A 24,866-nucleotide genomic window follows, 5' to 3' on the forward strand; every position below is an offset into this window, starting at 1 on the left:
CTGTGTGAAGTTTCAAGAAGCTAGCACAAACCGTGTTGGATTTAGAGTTCCAAATACATATATCAATATAGGAGAAAACAGTGTGAAACGCCAAAATTCAAACTGTTACTGGAAACGAACGCTTCAACATAGAAGAACGAAATTTGGGGAACCAAGTGGGCTTAGTGTACTGATCATTACCTGAAACTATCATCCAGTTTGGGTGAAAAAATATTTGCTGAGATTTCTGGAGATTCTTAATTTTTTTAAGCTTGGCAACCACTTTCAATGAAAGTGTTTCTCGCCAGTCACTGCTTAGGGCTACATCAAGAGGAAACAAAACATAGAGATAGAACTTGAAACTACTTTATTGTGTCAAGTTTCAAGGAGCTAGCACAAACCGTGTTGGATTTAGAGTTCCAAATACATCTACCAATATAGGAGAAAACAGTGTGAAACGCCAAAATTCAAACTGTTACTGGAAACGAACTCTTCAACATAGAAGAACGAAATGTGGGGAACCAAGTGGGCTTAGTGTACTGATCATTACCTAAAAGTATCATCCAGTTAGGGTGAAAAAATATTTACTGAGATTTCTGGAGATACTTAATTTTTGGAAGCTTGGCAACCCCTTTCAATGAAAGTGTTTCTCGCCAGTCACTGCTTAGGGCTACATAAAGAGGAAACATAACATAGAGAGAGAACGTGAAACTGCTTTACTGTGTGAAGTTTCAAGAAGCTAGCACAAACCGTGTTGGATTTAGAGTTCCAAATACATTTATCAATATAGGAGAAAACAGTGTGAAAAGCCAAAATTCAAACTGTTACTGGAAACGAACGCTTCAACATAGAAGAACGAAATTTGGGGAACCAAGTGGGCTTAGTGTACTGATCATTACCTGAAAGTATCATCCAGTTTGGGTGAAAAAATATTTGCTGAGATTTCTGGAGATACTTAATTTTTGGAAGCTTGGCAACCCCTTTCAATGAAAGTGTTTCTCGCCAGTCACTGCTTAGGGCTACATCAAGAGGAAACATAACATAGAGAGAGAACGTGAAACTACTTTACTGTGTGAAGTTTCAAGAAGCTAGCACAAACAGTGTTGGATTTAGAGTTCCAAATACATCTATCAATATAGGAGAAAACAGTGTGAAACGCCAAAATTCAAACTGTTACTGGAAACGAACGCTTCAACATAGAAGAACGAAATTTGGGGAACCAAGTGGGCTTAGTGTACTGATCATTACCTGAAGGTATCATCCAGTTTGGGTGAAAAAATATTTGCTGAGATTTCTGGAGACTCGTAATTTTTGGAAGCTTCGCAACTCCTTTCAATGAAAGTGTTTCTCGCCAGTCACTGCTTAGGGCTACATCAAGAGGAAACAAAACATAGAGATAGAAGTTGAAACTACTTTATTGTGTCAAGTTTCAAGGAGCTAGCAAAAACTGTGTTGGATTTAGAGTTCCAAATACATCTACCAATATAGGAGAAAACAGTGTGAAACGCCAAAATTAAAACTGTTACTGGAAACGAACTCTTCAACATAGAAGAATGAAATGTGGGGAACCAAGTGGGCTTAGTGTACTGATCATTACCTAAAAGTATCACCCAGTTTGGGTGAAAAAATATTTACTGTGATTTCTGGAGATTCTTAATTTTTGGAAGCTTGGCAACCTCTTTCAATGAAAGTGTTTCTCGCCAGTCACTGCTTAGGGCTACATAAAGAGGAAACATAATATAGAGAGAGAACGTGAAACTACTTTACTGTGTGAAGTTTCACGAAGCTAGCACAAACCGTGTTGGATTTAGAGTTCCAAATACATCTATCAATATAGGAGAAAACAGTGTGAAACGCCAAAATTCAAACTGTTACTGGAAACGAACGCTTCAACATAGAAGAACGAACTTTGGGGAACCAAGTGGGCTTAGTGTACTGATCATTACCTGAAAGTATCATCCAGTTTGGGTGAAAAAATATTTGCTGAGATTTCTGGAGACTCGTAATTTTTGGAAGCTTGGCAACCCCTTTCAATGAAAGTGTTTCTCGCCAGTCACTGCTTAGGGCTACATCAAGAGGAAAGAAAACATAGAGATAGAACTTGAAACTACTTTATTGTGTCAAGTTTCAAGGAGCTAGCACAAACCGTGTTGGATTTAGAGTTCCAAATACATCTACCAATATAGGAGAAAACAGTGTGAAACGCCAAAATTCAAACTGTTACTGGAAACGAACTCTTCAACATAGAAGAACGAAATGTGGGGAACCAAGTGGGCTTAGTGTACTGATCATTACCTAAAAGTATCACCCAGTTAGGGTGAAAAAATATTTACTGAGATTTCTGGAGATACTTAATTTTTGGAAGCTTGGCAACCCCTTTCAATGAAAGTGTTTCTCGCCAGTCACTGCTTAGGGCTACATAAAGAGGAAACATAACATAGAGAGAGAACGTGAAACTACTTTACTGTGTGAAGTTTCAAGAAGCTAGCACAAACCGTGTTGGATTTAGAGTTCCAAATACATCTATCAATATAGGAGAAAACAGTGTGAAACGCCAAAATTCAAACTGTTACTGGAAACGAACGCTTCAACATAGAAGAACGAAATTTGGGGAACCAAGTGGGCTTAGTGTACTGATCATTACCTGAAAGTATCATCCAGTTTGGGTGAAAAAATATTTGCTGAGATTTCTGGAGATACTTAATTTTTGGAAGCTTGGCAACCCCTTTCAATGAAAGTGTTTCTCGCCAGTCACTGCTTAGGGCTACATCAAGAGGAAACATAACATAGAGAGAGAACGTGAAACTACTTTACTGTGTGAAGTTTCAAGAAGCTAGCACAAACCGTGTTGGATTTAGAGTTCCAAATACATCTATCAATATAGGAGAAAACAGTGTGAAACGCCAAAATTCAAACTGTTACTGGAAACGAACGCTTCAACATAGAAGAACGAAATTTGGGGAACCAAGTGGGCTTAGTGTACTGATCATTACCTGAAAGTATCATCCAGTTTGGGTGAAAAAATATTTGCTGAGATTTCTGGAGATACTTAATTTTTGGAAGCTTGGCAACCCCTTTCAATGAAAGTGTTTCTCGCCAGTCACTGCTTAGGGCTACATCAAGAGGAAACATAACATAGAGAGAGAACGTGAAACTACTTTACAGTGTGAAGTTTCAAGAAGCTAGCACAAACTGTGTTGGATTTAGAGTTCCAAATACATCTATCAATATAGGAGAAAACAGTGTGAAACGCCAAAATTCAAACTGTTACTGGAAACGAACGCTTCAACATAGAAGAACGAAATTTGGGGAACCAAGTGGGCTTAGTGTACTGATCATTACCTGAAGGTATCATCCAGTTTGGGTGAAAAAATATTTGCTGAGATTTCTGGAGATTCTTAATTTTTGGAAGCTTGGCAACCCCTTTCAATGAAAGTGTTTCTCGCCAGTCACTGCTTAGGGCTACATCAAGAGGAAACATAACATAGAGAGAGTTGTGAAACTACTTTATTGTGTGAAGTTTCAAGAAGCTAGCACATACCGTGTTGGATTTAGAGTTCCCAATACATCTATCAATATAGGAGAAAACAGTGTGAAACGCCAAAATTCAAACTGTTACTGGAAAAGAACGCTTCAACATAGTAGAACGAAATTTGGGGAACCAAGTGGGCGTAGTGTACTGATCATTACCGGAAGGTATCATCCAGTTTGGGTGAAAAAATATTTGCTGAGATTTCTGGAGATTCTTAATTTTTTGAAGTTTGGCAACCCCTTTCAATGAAAGTGTTTCTCGCCAGTCACTGCTTAGGGCTACATCAAGAGGAAACATAACATAGAGAGAGAACGTGAAACTACTTTACTGTGTGAAGTTTCAAGAAGCTAGCAGAAACCATGTTGGATTTAGAGTTCCAAATCCATCTATCAATATAGGAGAAAACAGTGTGAAACGCCAAAATTCAAACTGTTACTGGAAACGAACGCTTCAACATAGAAGAACGAAATTTGGGGAACCAAGTGGGCTTAGTGTACTGATCATTACCTGAAAGTATCATCCAGTTTGGGTGAAAAAATATTTGCTGAGATTTCTGGAGACTCGTAATTTTTGGAAGCTTGGCAACCCCTTTCAATGAAAGTGTTTCTCGCCAGTCACTGCTTAGGCTACATCAAGAGAAAACAAAACATAGAGATAGAACGTGAAACTACTTTACTGTGTCAAGTTTCAAGAAGGTAGGACAAACCATCTGGATTTAGAGTTCCAAATACATGTATCAATATTGGAGAAAACAGAGTGAAACCTAAAAATTCAAACTGTTACTGGCAATGAACGCTTCAACATAGAAGAATGACATTTGGGGAACCAAGTCGCCTTCGTGTACTGATCATTACCTGAAAGTATCATCCAGTTTGGGTGAAAAAATATTTGCTGAGATTTCTGGAGATTCGTAATTATTGGAAGCTTGGCAACCCCTTCCCATGAAAGTGTTTCTCACCAGTCACAGCTTAGGGCTACATCAAGAGGAAACAAAACCTAGAGATAGAACGTGAAACTACTTTACTGTGTCAAGTTTCAAGAAGGTAGCACAAACCGTGTTGGATTTAGAGTTCCAAATACATCTATCAATATAGGAGAAAACAGTGTGAAACGCCAAAATTCAAACTGTTACTGGAAATGAACACTTCAACATAGAAGGACGACATTTGGGGAACCAAGTCGCCTTCGTGTACTGATCATTACCTGAAAGTATCATCCAGTTTGGGTGAAAAAATATTTGCTGAGATTTCTGGAGATTCGTAATTTTTGGAAGCTTGGCAACCCCTTTCCATGAAAGTGTTTCTCGCCAGTCACTGCTTAGGGCTACATCAAGAGGAAACAAAACATAGAGACAGAACGTGAAACTCCGTTACTGTGTAAAGTTTCAAGAAGCTAGCACAAACCGTGTTGGATTTAGAGTTCCAAATACATCTATCAATATAGGAGAAAACAGTGTGAAACGACAAAATTCAAACTGTTACTGGAAACGAACGCTTCAACATAGAAGAACGAAATTTGGGGAACCAAGTGGGCTTAGTGTACTGATCATTACCTGAAAGTATCATCCAGTTTGGGTGAAAAAATATTTGCTGAGATTTCTGGAGACTCGTAATTTTTGGAAGCTTGGCAACCCCTTTCAATTAAAGTGTTTCTCGCCAGTCACTGCTTAGGGCTACATCAAGAGGAAACATAACATAGAGAGAGAACGTGAAACTACTTTATTTTGTGAAGTTTCAAGAAGCTAGCACATACCGTGTTGGATTTAGAGTTCCCAATACATCTATCAATATAGGAGAAAACAGTGTGAAACGCCAAAATTCAAACTGTTACTTGAAACGAACGCTTCAACATAGAGGAACGAAATTTGGGGAACCAAGTGGGCTTAGTGTACTGATCATTACCTGAAAGTATCATCCAGTTTGGGTGAAAAAATATTTGCTGAGATTTCTGGAGATACTTAATTTTTGGAAGCTTGGCATCCCTTTCAATGAAAGTGTTTCTCGCCAGTCACTGCTTAGGGCTACATCAAGAGGAAACGAAACATAGAGACAGAAGTTGAAACTACTTTATTGTGTCAAGTTTCAAGGAGCTAGCACAAACCGTGTTGGATTTAGAGTTCCAAATACATCTATCAATATAGGAGAAAACAGTGTGAAACGCCAAAATTCAAACTGTTACTGGAAACGAACGCTTCAACATAGAAGAACGAAATTTGGGGAACCAAGTGGGCTTAGTGTACTGATCATTACCTGAAAGTATCATCCAGTTTGGGTGAAAAAATATTTGCTGAGATTTCTGGAGACTCGTAATTTTTGGAAGCTTGGCAACCCCTTTCAATTAAAGTGTTTCTCGCCAGTCACTGCTTAGGGCTACATCAAGAGGAAACATAACATAGAGAGAGAACGTGAAACTACTTTATTTTGTGAAGTTTCAAGAAGCTAGCACATACCGTGTTGGATTTAGAGTTCCCAATACATCTATCAATATAGGAGAAAACAGTGTGAAACGCCAAAATTCAAACTGTTACTTGAAACGAACGCTTCAACATAGAGGAACGAAATTTGGGGAACCAAGTGGGCTTAGTGTACTGATCATTACCTGAAAGTATCATCCAGTTTGGGTGAAAAAATATTGGCTGAGATTTCTGGAGATTCGTAATTTTTGGAAGCTTGGCAACCCCTTTCAATGAAAGTGTTTCTCGCCAGTCACTGCTTAGGCTACATCAAGAGAAAACAAAACATAGAGATAGAACGTGAAACTACTTTACTGTGTCAAGTTTCAAGAAGGTAGGACAAACCATCTGGATTTAGAGTTCCAAATACATGTATCAATATTGGAGAAAACAGAGTGAAACATAAAAATTCAAACTGTTACTGGCAATGAACACTTCAACATAGAAGAATGACATTTGGGGAACCAAGTCGCCTTCGTGTACTGATCATTACCTGAAAGTATCATCCAGTTTGGGTGAAAAAATATTTGCTGAGATTTCTGGAGATTCGTAATTATTGGAAGCTTGGCAACCCCTTCCCATGAAAGTGTTTCTCACCAGTCACAGCTTAGGGCTACATCAAGAGGAAACAAAACCTAGAGATAGAACGTGAAACTACTTTACTGTGTCAAGTTTCAAGAAGGTAGCACAAACCGTGTTGGATTTAGAGTTCCAAATACATCTATCAATATAGGAGAAAACAGTGTGAAACGCCAAAATTCAAACTGTTACTGGAAACGAACGCTTCAACAAGGAAGAACGAAATTTGGGGAACCAAGTGGGCTTAGTGTACTGATCATTACCTGAATGTATCATCCAGTTTGGGTGAAAAAATATTAGCTGAGATTTCTGGAGACTCGTAATTTTTGGAAGCTTGGCAACCCTTTTCAATGAAAGTGTTTCTCGCCAGTCACTGCTTAGGGCTACATCAAGAGGAAACATAACAAAGGGAGAGAACGTGAAACTATTTACTATGTGAAGTTTCAAGAAGCTAGCACAAACCCTGTTGGATTTAGAGTTCCAAATACATCTATCAATATAGGAGAAAACAGTGTGAAACGCCAAAATTCAAACTGTTACTGGAAACGAACGCTTCAACATAGAAGAACGAAATTTGGGGAACCAAGTGAGCTTAGTGTACTGATCATTACCTGAAAGTATCATCCAGTTTGGGTGAAAAAATATTTGCTGAGATTTCTGGAGACTCGTAATTTTTGGAAGCTTGGCTACCCCTTTCAATGAAAGTGTTTCTCGCCAGTCACTGCTTAGGGCTACATCAAGAGGAAACATAACATAGAGAGAGAACGTGAAACTACTTTACTGTGTGAAGTTTCAAGAAGCTAGCACAAACCATGTTGGATTTAGAGTTCCAAATCCATCTATCAATATAGGAGAAAACAGTGTGAAACGCCAAAATTCAAACTGTTACTGGAAACGAACGCTTCAACATAGAAGAACGAAATTTGGGGAACCAAGTGGGCTTAGTGTACTGATCATTACCTGAAAGTATCATCCAGTTTGGGTGAAAAAATATTTGCTGAGATTTCTGGAGACTCGTAATTTTTGGAAGCTTGGCAACCCCTTTCAATGAAAGTGTTTCTCGCCAGTCACTGCTTAGGCTACATCAAGAGAAAACAAAACATAGAGATAGAACGTGAAACTACTTTACTGTGTCACGTTTCAAGAAGGTAGGACAAACCATCTGGATTTAGAGTTCCAAATACATGTATCAATATTGGAGAAAACAGAGTGAAACCTAAAAATTCAAACTGTTACTGGCAATGAACGCTTCAACATAGAAGAATGACATTTGGGGAACCAAGTCGCCTTCGTGTACTGATCATTACCTGAAAGTATCATCCAGTTTGGGTGAAAAAATATTTGCTGAGATTTCTGGAGATTCGTAATTATTGGAAGCTTGGCAACCCCTTCCCATGAAAGTGTTTCTCACCAGTCACAGCTTAGGGCTACATCAAGAGGAAACAAAACCTAGAGATAGAACGTGAAACTACTTTACTGTGTCAAGTTTCAAGAAGGTAGCACAAACCGTGTTGGATTTAGAGTTCCAAATACATCTATCAATATAGGAGAAAACAGTGTGAAACGCCAAAATTCAAACTGTTACTGGAAACGAACGCTTCAACAAGGAAGAACGAAATTTGGGGAACCAAGTGGGCTTAGTGTACTGATCATTACCTGAATGTATCATCCAGTTTGGGTGAAAAAATATTAGCTGAGATTTCTGGAGACTCGTAATTTTTGGAAGCTTGGCAACCCTTTTCAATGAAAGTGTTTCTCGCCAGTCACTGCTTAGGGCTACATCAAGAGGAAACATAACAAAGGGAGAGAACGTGAAACTATTTACTATGTGAAGTTTCAAGAAGCTAGCACAAACCCTGTTGGATTTAGAGTTCCAAATACATCTATCAATATAGGAGAAAACAGTGTGAAACGCCAAAATTCAAACTGTTACTGGAAACGAACGCTTCAACATAGAAGAACGAAATTTGGGGAACCAAGTGAGCTTAGTGTACTGATCATTACCTGAAAGTATCATCCAGTTTGGGTGAAAAAATATTTGCTGAGATTTCTGGAGACTCGTAATTTTTGGAAGCTTGGCTACCCCTTTCAATGAAAGTGTTTCTCGCCAGTCACTGCTTAGGGCTACATCAAGAGGAAACATAACATAGAGAGAGAACGTGAAACTACTTTACTGTGTGAAGTTTCAAGAAGCTAGCACAAACCATGTTGGATTTAGAGTTCCAAATCCATCTATCAATATAGGAGAAAACAGTGTGAAACGCCAAAATTCAAACTGTTACTGGAAACGAACGCTTCAACATAGAAGAACGAAATTTGGGGAACCAAGTGGGCTTAGTGTACTGATCATTACCTGAAAGTATCATCCAGTTTGGGTGAAAAAATATTTGCTGAGATTTCTGGAGACTCGTAATTTTTGGAAGCTTGGCAACCCCTTTCAATGAAAGTGTTTCTCGCCAGTCACTGCTTAGGCTACATCAAGAGAAAACAAAACATAGAGATAGAACGTGAAACTACTTTACTGTGTCACGTTTCAAGAAGGTAGGACAAACCATCTGGATTTAGAGTTCCAAATACATGTATCAATATTGGAGAAAACAGAGTGAAACCTAAAAATTCAAACTGTTACTGGCAATGAACGCTTCAACATAGAAGAATGACATTTGGGGAACCAAGTCGCCTTCGTGTACTGATCATTACCTGAAAGTATCATCCAGTTTGGGTGAAAAAATATTTGCTGAGATTTCTGGAGATTCGTAATTATTGGAAGCTTGGCAACCCCTTCCCATGAAAGTGTTTCTCACCAGTCACAGCTTAGGGCTACATCAAGAGGAAACAAAACCTAGAGATAGAACGTGAAACTACTTTACTGTGTCAAGTTTCAAGAAGGTAGCACAAACCGTGTTGGATTTAGAGTTCCAAATACATCTATCAATATAGGAGAAAACAGTGTGAAACGCCAAAATTCAAACTGTTACTGGAAATGAACACTTCAACATAGAAGGACGACATTTGGGGAACCAAGTCGCCTTCGTGTACTGATCATTACCTGAAAGTATCATCCAGTTTGGGTGAAAAAATATTTGCTGAGATTTCTGGAGATTCGTAATTTTTGGAAGCTTGGCAACCCCTTTCCATGAAAGTGTTTCTCGCCAGTCACTGCTTAGGGCTACATCAAGAGGAAACAAAACATAGAGACAGAACGTGAAACTCCGTTACTGTGTAAAGTTTCAAGAAGCTAGCACAAACCGTGTTGGATTTAGAGTTCCAAATACATCTATCAATATAGGAGAAAACAGTGTGAAACGACAAAATTCAAACTGTTACTGGAAACGAACGCTTCAACATAGAAGAACGAAATTTGGGGAACCAAGTGGGCTTAGTGTACTGATCATTACCTGAAAGTATCATCCAGTTTGGGTGAAAAAATATTTGCTGAGATTTCTGGAGACTCGTAATTTTTGGAAGCTTGGCAACCCCTTTCAATTAAAGTGTTTCTCGCCAGTCACTGCTTAGGGCTACATCAAGAGGAAACATAACATAGAGAGAGAACGTGAAACTACTTTATTTTGTGAAGTTTCAAGAAGCTAGCACATACCGTGTTGGATTTAGAGTTCCCAATACATCTATCAATATAGGAGAAAACAGTGTGAAACGCCAAAATTCAAACTGTTACTTGAAACGAACGCTTCAACATAGAGGAACGAAATTTGGGGAACCAAGTGGGCTTAGTGTACTGATCATTACCTGAAAGTATCATCCAGTTTGGGTGAAAAAATATTTGCTGAGATTTCTGGAGATACTTAATTTTTGGAAGCTTGGCATCCCTTTCAATGAAAGTGTTTCTCGCCAGTCACTGCTTAGGGCTACATCAAGAGGAAACGAAACATAGAGACAGAAGTTGAAACTACTTTATTGTGTCAAGTTTCAAGGAGCTAGCACAAACCGTGTTGGATTTAGAGTTCCAAATACATCTATCAATATAGGAGAAAACAGTGTGAAACGCCAAAATTCAAACTGTTACTGGAAACGAACGCTTCAACATAGAAGAACGAAATTTGGGGAACCAAGTGGGCTTAGTGTACTGATCATTACCTGAAAGTATCATCCAGTTTGGGTGAAAAAATATTTGCTGAGATTTCTGGAGACTCGTAATTTTTGGAAGCTTGGCAACCCCTTTCAATTAAAGTGTTTCTCGCCAGTCACTGCTTAGGGCTACATCAAGAGGAAACATAACATAGAGAGAGAACGTGAAACTACTTTATTTTGTGAAGTTTCAAGAAGCTAGCACATACCGTGTTGGATTTAGAGTTCCCAATACATCTATCAATATAGGAGAAAACAGTGTGAAACGCCAAAATTCAAACTGTTACATGAAACGAACGCTTCAACATAGAGGAACGAAATTTGGGGAACCAAGTGGGCTTAGTGTACTGATCATTACCTGAAAGTATCATCCAGTTTGGGTGAAAAAATATTGGCTGAGATTTCTGGAGATTCGTAATTTTTGGAAGCTTGGCAACCCCTTTCAATGAAAGTGTTTCTCGCCAGTCACTGCTTAGGCTACATCAAGAGAAAACAAAACATAGAGATAGAACGTGAAACTACTTTACTGTGTCAAGTTTCAAGAAGGTAGGACAAACCATCTGGATTTAGAGTTCCAAATACATGTATCAATATTGGAGAAAACAGAGTGAAACCTAAAAATTCAAACTGTTACTGGCAATGAACGCTTCAACATAGAAGAATGACATTTGGGGAACCAAGTCGCCTTCGTGTACTGATCATTACCTGAAAGTATCATCCAGTTTGGGTGAAAAAATATTTGCTGAGATTTCTGGAGATTCGTAATTATTGGAAGCTTGGCAACCCCTTCCCATGAAAGTGTTTCTCACCAGTCACAGCTTAGGGCTACATCAAGAGGAAACAAAACCTAGAGATAGAACGTGAAACTACTTTACTGTGTCAAGTTTCAAGAAGGTAGCACAAACCGTGTTGGATTTAGAGTTCCAAATACATCTATCAATATAGGAGAAAACAGTGTGAAACGCCAAAATTCAAACTGTTACTGGAAATGAACACTTCAACATAGAAGGACGACATTTGGGGAACCAAGTGGGCTTAGTGTACTGATCATTACCTGAAAGTATCATCCAGTTTGGGTGAAAAAATATTTGCTGAGATTTCTGGAGATTCGTAATTTTTGGAAGCTTGGCAACCCCTTTCCATGAAAGTGTTTCTCGCCAGTCACTGCTTAGGGCTACATCAAGAGGAAACAAAACATAGAGACAGAACATGAAACTCCGTTACTGTGTAAAGTTTCAAGAAGCTAGCACAAACCGTGTTGGATTTAGAGTTCCAAATACATGTATCAATATAGGAGAAAACAGAGTGAAACCTAAAAATTCAAACTCTTACTGGAAATGAACGCTTCAACATAGAAGAATGACATTTTGGGAACCAAGTCGCCTTCGTGTACTGATCATTACGTGAAAGTATCATCCAGTTTGGGTGAAAAAATATTTGCTGAGATTTCTGGAGATTCGTAACTTTTGGAACTTGGCAGCCCCTTTCCATGAAAGTGTTTCTCGCCAGTCACTGCTTAGGGCTACATCAAGAGGAAACAAAACATAGAGATAGAACGTGAAACTACTTTACTGTGTCAAGTTTCAAGAAGCTAGTACAAACCATTCTGGATTTAGAGTTCCAAATACATGTATCAATATAGGAGAAAAGAGAGTGAAACCTAAAAATTCAAACTGTTACTGGAAACGAACGCTTCAACATAGAAGAACGAAATTTGGGGTACCAAGTCGACTTAGTGTACTGATCATTACCTGAAAGTATCATCCAATTTGGGTGAAAAAATATTTGCTGAGATTTCTGGAGATTCGTAATTACTGGAAGCTTGGCAACCCCTTTCCATGAAAGTGTTTCTCACCGGTCACTGCTTAGGGCTACATCAAGAGGAAACAAAACATAGAGACAGAACGTGAAACTACTTTACTGTGTCAAGTTTCAAGAAGCTAGCACAAACCGTGTTGGATTTAGAGTTCCAAATACATCTATCAATATAGGAGAAAACAGAGTGAAACCTAAAAATTCAAAGTGTTACTGGAAATGAACACTTCAACATAGAAGGACGACATTTGGGGAACCAAGTCGCCTTAGTGTACTGATCATTACCTGAAAGTATCATCCAGTTTGGGTGAAAAAATATTTGCTGAGATTTCTGGAGATTCGTAATTTTTGGAAGCTTGGCAACCCCTTTCAATGAAAGTGTTTCTCGCCAGTCACTGCTTAGGGCTACATCAAGAGGAAACATAACATTGAGAGAGAACGTGAAACTACTTTACTGTGTGAAGTTTCAAGAAGCTAGCACAAACCGTGTTGGATTTAGAGTTCCAAATACATCTATCAATATGGGAGAAAACAGTGTGAAACGCCAAAATTCAAACTGTTACTGGAAACGAACGCTTCAACATAGAAGAACGAAATTTGGGGAACCAAGTGGGCTTAGTGTACTGATCATTACCTGAAGGTATCATCCAGTTTGGGTGAAAAAATATTTGCTGAGATTTCTGGAGATTCTTAATTTTTGGAAGCTTGGCAACCCCTTTCAATGAAAGTGTTTCTCGCCAGTAACTGCTTAGGGCTACATCAAGAGGAAACATAACATAGAGAGAGAACGTGAAACTACTTTACTGTGTGAAGTTTCAAGAAGCTAGCACAAACCGTGTTGGATTTAGAGTTCCAAATACATCTATCAATATAGGAGAAAACAGTGTGAAACGCCAAAATTCAAACTGTTACTACAATCGAACGCTTCAACATAGAAGAACGAAACTTGGGGAACCAAGTGGGCCTAGTGTACTGATCATTACCTGAAGGTATCATCCAGTTTGGGTGAAAAAATATTTTCTGAGATTTCTGGAGATTCTTAATTTTTGGAAGCTTGGCAACCCCTTTCAATGAAAGTGTTTCTCGCCAGTCACTGCTTAGGGCTACATCAAGAGGAAACATAACATAGAGAGAGAACGTGAAACTACTTTACTGTGTGAAGTTTCAAGAAGCTAGCACAAACCGTGTTGGATTTAGAGTTCCAAATACATCTATCAATATAGGAGAAAACAGTGTGAAACGACAAAATTCAAACTGTTACTGGAAACGAAAGCTTCAAATTAGAAGAACGAAATGTGGGGAACCAAGTGGGCTTAGTGTACTGATCATTACCTAAAAGTATCACCCAGTTTGGGTTAAAAAAAATTTACTGAGATTTCTGGAGATACTTAATTTTTGGAAGCTTGGCAACCCCTTTCAATGAAAGTGTTTCTCGCCAGTCACTGCTTAGGGCTACATCAAGATGAAACATAACATAGAGAGAGAACGTGAAACTACTGTATTGTGTGAAGTTTCAAGAAGCTAGCACATACCGTGTTGGATTTAGATTTCCAAATACATCTATCAATATAGGAGAAAACAGTGTGAAACGCCAAAATTCAAACTGTTACTGGAAACGAACGCTTCAACATAGAAGAACAAAATTTGGGGAACCAAGTGGGCTTAGTGTACTGATCATTACCTGAAAGTATCATCAGGTTTGGGTGAAAAAATATTTGCTGAGATTTCTGGAGACTCGTAATTTTTGGAAGCTTGGCAACCCCTTTCAATGAAAGTGTTTCTCGCCAGTCACTGCTTAGGGCTACATCAAGAGGAAACATAACATAGAGAGAGAACGTGAAACTACTTTACTGTGTGAAGTTTCAAGAAGGTAGCACAAACCGTGTTGAATTTAGAGTTCCAAATACATCTATCAATATAGGAGAAAACAGTGTGAAACGCCAAAATTCAAACTGTTACTGGAAACTAACGCTTTAATATAGAAGAACGAAATTTGGGGAACCATGTGGGCTTAGTGTACTGATCATTACCTGAAAGTATCATCCAGTTTGGGTGAAAAAATATTTGCTGAGATTTCTGGAGATACTTAATTTTTGGAAGCTTGGCAACCCCTTTCAATGAAAGTGTTTCTCGCCAGACACTGCTTAGGGCTACATCAAGAGGAAACAAAACATAGAGACAGAAGTTGAAACTACTTTATTGTGTCAAGTTTCAAGGAGCTAGCACAAACCGTGTTGGATTTAGAGTTCCAAATACATCTATCAATATAGGAGAAAACAGTGTGAAACGCCAAAATTCAAACTGTTACTGGAAACGAACGCTTCAACATAGAAGAACGAAATTTGGGGAACCAAGTGGGCTTAGTGTATTGATCATTACCTGAAAGTATCATCCAGTTTGGGTGAAAAAATATTTGCTGAGATTTCTGGAGACTCGTAATTTTTGGAAGCTTGGCAACCCCTTTAAATTAAAGTGTTTCTCGCCAGTCACTGCTTAGGGCTACATCAAGAGGAAACATAACATAGAGAGAGAACGTGAAACTACTTTATTTTGTGAAGTTTCAAGAAGCTAGCACATACCGTGTTGGATTTAGAGTTCCCAATACATCTATCAATATAGGAGAAAACAGTGTGAAACGCCAAAATTCAAACTGTTACTGGAAACGAACGCTTCAACATAGAAGAACGAAATTTGGGGTACCAAGTCGACTTAGTGTACTGATCATTACCTGAAAGTATCATCCAATTTGGGTGAAAAAATATTTGCTGAGATTTCTGGAGATTCGTAATTACTGGAAGCTTGGCAACCCCTTTCCATGAAAGTGTTTCTCACCGGTCACTGCTTAGGGCTACATCAAGAGGAAACAAAACATAGAGACAGAACGTGAAACTACTTTACTGTGTCAAGTTTCAAGAAGCTAGCACAAACCGTGTTGGATTTAGAGTTCCAAATACATCTATCAATATAGGAGAAAACAGAGTGAAACCTAAAAATTCAAAGTGTTACTGGAAATGAACACTTCAACATAGAAGGACGACATTTGGGGAACCAAGTCGCCTTAGTGTACTGATCATTACCTGAAAGTATCATCCAGTTTGGGTGAAAAAATATTTGCTGAGATTTCTGGAGATTCGTAATTTTTGGAAGCTTGGCAACCCCTTTCAATGAAAGTGTTTCTCGCCAGTCACTGCTTAGGGCTACATCAAGAGGAAACATAACATTGAGAGAGAACGTGAAACTACTTTACTGTGTGAAGTTTCAAGAAGCTAGCACAAACCGTGTTGGATTTAGAGTTCCAAATACATCTATCAATATGGGAGAAAACAGTGTGAAACGCCAAAATTCAAACTGTTACTGGAAACGAACGCTTCAACATAGAAGAACGAAATTTGGGGAACCAAGTGGGCTTAGTGTACTGATCATTACCTGAAGGTATCATCCAGTTTGGGTGAAAAAATATTTGCTGAGATTTCTGGAGATTCTTAATTTTTGGAAGCTTGGCAACCCCTTTCAATGAAAGTGTTTCTCGCCAGTAACTGCTTAGGGCTACATCAAGAGGAAACATAACATAGAGAGAGAACGTGAAACTACTTTACTGTGTGAAGTTTCAAGAAGCTAGCACAAACCGTGTTGGATTTAGAGTTCCAAATACATCTATCAATATAGGAGAAAACAGTGTGAAACGCCAAAATTCAAACTGTTACTACAATCGAACGCTTCAACATAGAAGAACGAAACTTGGGGAACCAAGTGGGCCTAGTGTACTGATCATTACCTGAAGGTATCATCCAGTTTGGGTGAAAAAATATTTTCTGAGATTTCTGGAGATTCTTAATTTTTGGAAGCTTGGCAACCCCTTTCAATGAAAGTGTTTCTCGCCAGTCACTGCTTAGGGCTACATCAAGAGGAAACATAACATAGAGAGAGAACGTGAAACTACTTTACTGTGTGAAGTTTCAAGAAGCTAGCACAAACCGTGTTGGATTTAGAGTTCCAAATACATCTATCAATATAGGAGAAAACAGTGTGAAACGCCAAAATTCAAACTGTTACTGGAAACGAAAGCTTCAAATTAGAAGAACGAAATGTGGGGAACCAAGTGGGCTTAGTGTACTGATCATTACCTAAAAGTATCACCCAGTTTGGGTTAAAAAAAATTTACTGAGATTTCTGGAGATACTTAATTTTTGGAAGCTTGGCAACCCCTTTCAATGAAAGTGTTTCTCGCCAGTCACTGCTTAGGGCTACATCAAGATGAAACATAACATAGAGAGAGAACGTGAAACTACTGTATTGTGTGAAGTTTCAAGAAGCTAGCACATACCGTGTTGGATTTAGATTTCCAAATACATCTATCAATATAGGAGAAAACAGTGTGAAACGCCAAAATTCAAACTGTTACTGGAAACGAACGCTTCAACATAGAAGAACAAAATTTGGGGAACCAAGTGGGCTTAGTGTACTGATCATTACCTGAAAGTATCATCAGGTTTGGGTGAAAAAATATTTGCTGAGATTTCTGGAGACTCGTAATTTTTGGAAGCTTGGCAACCCCTTTCAATGAAAGTGTTTCTCGCCAGTCACTGCTTAGGGCTACATCAAGAGGAAACATAACATAGAGAGAGAACGTGAAACTACTTTACTGTGTGAAGTTTCAAGAAGGTAGCACAAACCGTGTTGAATTTAGAGTTCCAAATACATCTATCAATATAGGAGAAAACAGTGTGAAACGCCAAAATTCAAACTGTTACTGGAAACTAACGCTTTAATATAGAAGAACGAAATTTGGGGAACCATGTGGGCTTAGTGTACTGATCATTACCTGAAAGTATCATCCAGTTTGGGTGAAAAAATATTTGCTGAGATTTCTGGAGATACTTAATTTTTGGAAGCTTGGCAACCCCTTTCAATGAAAGTGTTTCTCGCCAGACACTGCTTAGGGCTACATCAAGAGGAAACAAAACATAGAGACAGAAGTTGAAACTACTTTATTGTGTCAAGTTTCAAGGAGCTAGCACAAACCGTGTTGGATTTAGAGTTCCAAATACATCTATCAATATAGGAGAAAACAGTGTGAAACGCCAAAATTCAAACTGTTACTGGAAACGAACGCTTCAACATAGAAGAACGAAATTTGGGGAACCAAGTGGGCTTAGTGTATTGATCATTACCTGAAAGTATCATCCAGTTTGGGTGAAAAAATATTTGCTGAGATTTCTGGAGACTCGTAATTTTTGGAAGCTTGGCAACCCCTTTAAATTAAAGTGTTTCTCGCCAGTCACTGCTTAGGGCTACATCAAGAGGAAACATAACATAGAGAGAGAACGTGAAACTACTTTATTTTGTGAAGTTTCAAGAAGCTAGCACATACCGTGTTGGATTTAGAGTTCCCAATACATCTATCAATATAGGAGAAAACAGTGTGAAACGCCAAAATTCAAACTGTTACTTGAAACGAACGCTTCAACATAGAGGAACGACATTTGGGGAACCAAGTCGCCTTAGTGTACTGATCATTACCTGAAAGTATCATCCAGTTTGGGTGAAAAAATATTTGCTGAGATTTCTGGAGATTCGTAATTTTTGGAAGCTTGGCAACCCCTTTCAATGAAAGTGTTTCTCGCCAGTCACTGCTTAGGGCTACATCAAGAGGAAACATAACATTGAGAGAGAACGTGAAACTACTTTACTGTGTGAAGTTTCAAGAAGCTAGCACAAACCGTGTTGGATTTAGAGTTCCAAATACATCTATCAATATGGGAGAAAACAGTGTGAAACGCCAAAATTCAAACTGTTACTGGAAACGAACGCTTCAACATAGAAGAACGAAATTTGGGGAACCAAGTGGGCTTAGTGTACTGATCATTACCTGAAGGTATCATCCAGTTTGGGTGAAAAAATATTTGCTGAGATTTCTGGAGATTCTTAATTTTTGGAAGCTTGGCAACCCCTTTCAATGAAAGTGTTTCTCGCCAGTAACTGCTTAGGGCTACATCAAGAGGAAACATAACATAGAGAGAGAACGTGAAACTACTTTACTGTGTGAAGTTTCAAGAAGCTAGCACAAACCGTGTTGGATTTAGAGTTCCAAATACATCTATCAATATAGGAGAAAACAGTGTGAAACGCCAAAATTCAAACTGTTACTACAAACGAACGCTTCAACATAGAAGAACGAAACTTGGGGAACCAAGTGGGCCTAGTGTACTGATCATTACCTGAAGGTATCATCCAGTTTGGGTGAAAAAATATTTGCTGAGATTTCTGGAGATTCTTAATTTTTGGAAGCTTGGCAACCCCTTTCAATGAAAGTGTTTCTCGCCAGTCACTGCTTAGGGCTACATCAAGAGGAAACATAACATAGAGAGAGAACGTGAAACTACTTTACTGTGTGAAGTTTCAAGAAGCTAGCACAAACCGTGTTGGATTTAGAGTTCCAAATACATCTATCAATATAGGAGAAAACAGTGTGAAACGACAAAATTCAAACTGTTACTGGAAACGAAAGCTTCAAATTAGAAGAACGAAATGTGGGGAACCAAGTGGGCTTAGTGTACTGATCATTACCTAAAAGTATCACCCAGTTTGGGTTAAAAAAAATTTACTGAGATTTCTGGAGATACTTAATTTTTGGAAGCTTGGCAACCCCTTTCAATGAAAGTGTTTCTCGCCAGTCACTGCTTAGGGCTACATCAAGATGAAACATAACATAGAGAGAGAACGTGAAACTACTGTATTGTGTGAAGTTTCAAGAAGCTAGCACATACCGTGTTGGATTTAGATTTCCAAATACATCTATCAATATAGGAGAAAACAGTGTGAAATGCCAAAATTCAAACTGTTACTGGAAACGAACGCTTCAACATAGAAGAACAAAATTTGGGGAACCAAGTGGGCTTAGTGTACTGATCATTACCTGAAAGTATCATCAGGTTTGGGTGAAAAAATATTTGCTGAGATTTCTGGAGACTCGTAATTTTTGGAAGCTTGGCAACCCCTTTCAATGAAAGTGTTTCTCGCCAGTCACTGCTTAGGGCTACATCAAGAGGAAACATAACATAGAGAGAGAACGTGAAACTACTTTACTGTGTGAAGTTTCAAGAAGCTAGCACAAACCGTGTTGAATTTAGAGTTCCAAATACATCTATCAATATAGGAGAAAACAGTGTGAAACGCCAAAATTCAAACTGTTACTGGAAACTAACGCTTTAATATAGAAGAACGAAATTTGGGGAACCATGTGGGCTTAGTGTACTGATCATTACCTGAAAGTATCATCCAGTTTGGGTGAAAAAATATTTGCTGAGATTTCTGGAGATACTTAATTTTTGGAAGCTTGGCAACCCCTTTCAATGAAAGTGTTTCTCGCCAGACACTGCTTAGGGCTACATCAAGAGGAAACAAAACATAGAGACAGAAGTTGAAACTACTTTATTGTGTCAAGTTTCAAGGAGCTAGCACAAACCGTGTTGGATTTAGAGTTCCAAATACATCTATCAATATAGGAGAAAACAGTGTGAAACGCCAAAATTCAAACTGTTACTGGAAACGAACGCTTCAACATAGAAGAACGAAATTTGGGGAACCAAGTGGGCTTAGTGTACTGATCATTACCTGAAAGTATCATCCAGTTTGGGTGAAAAAATATTTGCTGAGATTTCTGGAGACTCGTAATTTTTGGAAGCTTGGCAACCCCTTTCAATTAAAGTGTTTCTCGCCAGTCACTGCTTAGGGCTACATCAAGAGGAAACATAACATAGAGAGAGAACGTGAAACTACTTTATTTTGTGAAGTTTCAAGAAGCTAGCACATACCGTGTTGGATTTAGAGTTCCCAATACATCTATCAATATAGGAGAAAACAGTGTGAAACGCCAAAATTCAAACTGTTACTTGAAACGAACGCTTCAACATAGAGGAACGAAATTTGGGGAACCAAGTGGGCTTAGTGTACTGATCATTACCTGAAAGTATCATCCAGTTTGGGTGAAAAAATATTTGCTGAGATTTCTGGAGATACTTAATTTTTGGAAGCTTGGCATCCCTTTCAATGAAAGTGTTTCTCGCCAGTCACTGCTTAGGGCTACATCAAGAGGAAACGAAACATAGAGACAGAAGTTGAAACTACTTTATTGTGTCAAGTTTCAAGGAGCTAGCACAAACCGTGTTGGATTTAGAGTTCCAAATACATCTATCAATATAGGAGAAAACAGTGTGAAACGCCAAAATTCAAACTGTTACTGGAAACGAACGCTTCAACATAGAAGAACGAAATTTGGGGAACCAAGTGGGCTTAGTGTGCTGATCATTACCTGAAAGTATCATCCAGTTTGGGTGAAAAAATATTTGCTGAGATTTCTGGAGACTCGTAATTTTTGGAAGCTTGGCAACCCCTTTCAATTAAAGTGTTTCTCGCCAGTCACTGCTTAGGGCTACATCAAGAGGAAACATAACATAGAGAGAGAACGTGAAACTACTTTATTTTGTGAAGTTTCAAGAAGCTAGCACATACCGTGTTGGATTTAGAGTTCCCAATACATCTATCAATATAGGAGAAAACAGTGTGAAACGCCAAAATTCAAACTGTTACTTGAAACGAACGCTTCAACATAGAGGAACGAAATTTGGGGAACCAAGTGGGCTTAGTGTACTGATCATTACCTGAAAGTATCATCCAGTTTGGGTGAAAAAATATTGGCTGAGATTTCTGGAGATTCGTAATTTTTGGAAGCTTGGCAACCCCTTTCAATGAAAGTGTTTCTCGCCAGTCACTGCTTAGGGCTACATCAAGAGGAAACGAAACATAGAGACAGAAGTTGAAACTACTTTATTGTGTCAAGTTTCAAGGAGCTAGCACAAACCGTGTTGGATTTAGAGTTCCAAATACATCTATCAATATAGGAGAAAACAGTGTGAAACGCCAAAATTCAAACTGTTACTGGAAACGAACGCTTCAACATAGAAGAACGAAATTTGGGGAACCAAGTGGGCTTAGTGTACTGATCATTACCTGAAAGTATCATCCAGTTTGGGTGAAAAAATATTTGCTGAGATTTCTGGAGACTTGTAATTTTTGGAAGCTTGGCAACCCCTTTCAATTAAAGTGTTTCTCGCCAGTCACTGCTTAGGGCTACATCAAGAGGAAACGAAACATAGAGACAGAAGTTGAAACTACTTTATTGTGTCAAGTTTCAAGAAGCCAGCACATACCGTGTTGGATTTAGAGTTCCCAATACATCTATCAATATAGGAGAAAACAGTGTGAAACGCCAAAATTCAAACTGTTACTTGAAACGAACGCTTCAACATAGAAGAATGAAATTTGGGGAACCAAGTGGGCTTAGTGTACTGATCATTACCTGAAAGTATCATCCAGTTTGGGTGAAAAAATATTTGCTGAGATTTCTGGAGACTCGTAATTTTTGGAAGCTTGGCAACCCCTTTCAATGAAAGTGTTTCTCGCCAGTCACTGCTTAGGACTACATCAAGAGGAAACATAACATAGAGAGAGAACGTGAAACTACTTTATTGTGTGAAGTTTCTAGAAGCTAGCACATACCGTGTTGGATTTAGAGTTCCAAATACATCTATCAATATAGGAGAAAACAGTGTGAAACGCCAAAATTCAAACTGTTACTAGAAACGAACGCTTCAACATAGAAGAACGAAACATGGGGAACCAAGTGGGCCTAGTGTACTGATCATTACCTGAAGGTATCATCCAGTTTGGGTGAAAAAATATTTGCTGAGATTTCTGGAGATTCTTAATTTTTGGAAGCTTGGCAACCCCTTTCAATGAAAGTGTTTCTCGCCAGTCACTGCTTAGGGCTACATCAAGAGGAAACATAACATAGAGAGAGAACGTGAAACTACTTTACTGTGTGAAGTTTCAAGAAGCTAGCACAAACCGTGTTGGATTTAGAGTTCCAAATACATCTATCAATATAGGAGAAAACAGTGTGAAACGACAAAATTCAAACTGTTACTGGAAACGAAAGCTTCAAATTAGAAGAATGAAATGTGGGGAACCAAGTGGGCTTAGTGTACTGATCATTACCTAAAAGTATCACCCAGTTTGGGTTAAAAAATATTTACTGAGATTTCTGGAGATACTTAATTTTTGGAAGCTTGGCAACCCCTTTCAATGAAAGTGTTTCTCGCCAGTCACTGCTTAGGGCTACATCAAGAGGAAACATAACATAGAGAGAGAACGTGAAACTACTTTATTGTGTCAAGTTTCAAGAAGCTAGCACAAACCGTGTTGGATTTAGAGTTCCAAATCCATCTATCAATATAGGAGAAAACAGTGTGAAACGCCAAAATTCAAACTGTTACTGGAAACGAACGCTACAACATAGAAGAACGAAATTTGGGGAACCAAGTGGGCTTAGTGTACTGATCATTACCTGAAAGTATCATCCAGTTTGGGTGAAAAAATAGTTGCTGAGATTTCTGGAGATTCTTAATTTTTGGAAGCTTGGCAACCCCTTTCAATGAAAGTGTTTCTCGCCAGTCACTGCTTAGGGCTACATCAAGAGGAAACATAACATAGAGAGAGAACGTGAAACTACTTTATTGTGTGAAGTTTCACGAAGCTAGCACAGACCGTGTTGGATTTAGAGTTCCAAATACATCTATCAATATAGGAGAAAACAGTGTGAAATGCCAAAATTCAAACTGTTACTGGAAACGAACGCTTCAACATAGAAGAACGAAATTTGGGGAACCAAGTGGGCTCAGTGTACTGATCATTACCTGAAGGTATCATCCAGTTTGGTTGAAAAAATATTTGCTGAGATTTCTGGAGATTCTTAATTTTTGGAAGCTTGGCAACCCCTTTCAATGAAAGTGTTTCTCGCCAGTCACTGCTTAGGGCTACATCAAGAGGAAACAAAACATAGAGATAGAACTTGAAACTACTTTATTGTGTCAAGTTTCAAGGAGCTAGCACAAACCGTGTTGGATTTAGACTTCCAAATACATCTATCAATATAGGAGAAAACAGTGTGAAACGCCAAAATTCAAACTGTTACTGGAAACGAACGCTTCAACATAGAAGAACGAAATTTGGGGAACCAAGTGGGCTTAGTGTACTGATCATTACCTGAAGGTATCATCCAGTTTGGGTGAAAAAATATTTGCTGAGATTTCTGGAGATTCTTAATTTTTGGAAGCTTGGCAACCCCTTTCAATGAAAGTGTTTCTCGCCCGTCACTGCTTAGGGCTACATGAAGAGGAAACAAAACATAGAGATAGAACTTGAACTACTTTATTGTGTCAAGTTTCAAGGAGCTAGCACAAACCGTGTTGGATTTAGAGTTCCGAATACATCTATCAATATAGGAGAAAACAGTGTGAAACGCCAAAATTCAAACTGTTACTTGAAACGAACGCTTCAACATAGAAGAACGAAATTTCGGGAACCAAGTGGGCTCAGTGAACTGACCATTACCTGAAGGTATCATCCAGTTTGGGTGAAAAAATATTTACTGAGATTTCTGGAGATTCTTAATTTTTGGAAGCTTGGCAACCCCTTTCAATGAAAGTGTTTCTCGCCAGTCACTGCTTAGGGCTACGTTAAGAGGAAACATAACATAGAGAGAGAACGTGAAACTACTTTACTGTGTGAAGTTTCAAGAAGCTAGCACAAACCGTGTTGGATTTAGAGTTCCAAATACATCTATCAATATAGGAGAAAACAGTGTGAAACGCCAAAATTCAAACTGTTACTGGAAACGAACGCTTCAACATAGAAGAACGAAATTTGTGGAACCAAGTGGGCTTAGTGTACTGATCATTACGTGAAAGTATCATCCAGTTTGGGTGAAAAAATATTTGCTGAGATTTCTGGAGACTCGTAATTTTTGGAAGCTTGGCAACCCCTTTCAATTAAAGTGTTTCTCGCCAGTCACTGCTTAGGGCTACATCAAGAGGAAACATAACATAGAGAGAGAACGTGAAACTACTTTATTGTGTGAAGTTTCAAGAAGCTAGCACATACCGTGTTGGATTTAGAGTTCCCAATACATCTATCAATATAGGAGAAAACAGTGTGAAACGCCAAAATTCAAACTGTTACTGGAAACGAACGCTTCAACATAGAAGAATGAAATTTGGGGAACCAAGTGGGCTTAGTGTACTGATCATTACCTGAAAGTATCATCCAGTTTGGGTGAAAAAATATTTGCTGAGATTTCTGGAGACTCGTAATTTTTGGAAGCTTGGCAACCCCTTTCAATGAAAGTGTTTCTCGCCAGTCACTGCTTAGGACTACATCAAGAGGAAACATAACATAGAGAGAGAACGTGAAACTACTTTATTGTGTGAAGTTTCTAGAAGCTAGCACATACCGTGTTGGATTTAGAGTTCCAAATACATCTATCAATATAGGAGAAAACAGTGTGAAACGCCAAAATTCAAACTG

This window comes from Spermophilus citellus (genome assembly GCF_964194105.1).
Source record: "Spermophilus citellus genome assembly, chromosome: X".
NCBI lineage: Eukaryota > Metazoa > Chordata > Mammalia > Rodentia > Sciuridae > Spermophilus > Spermophilus citellus.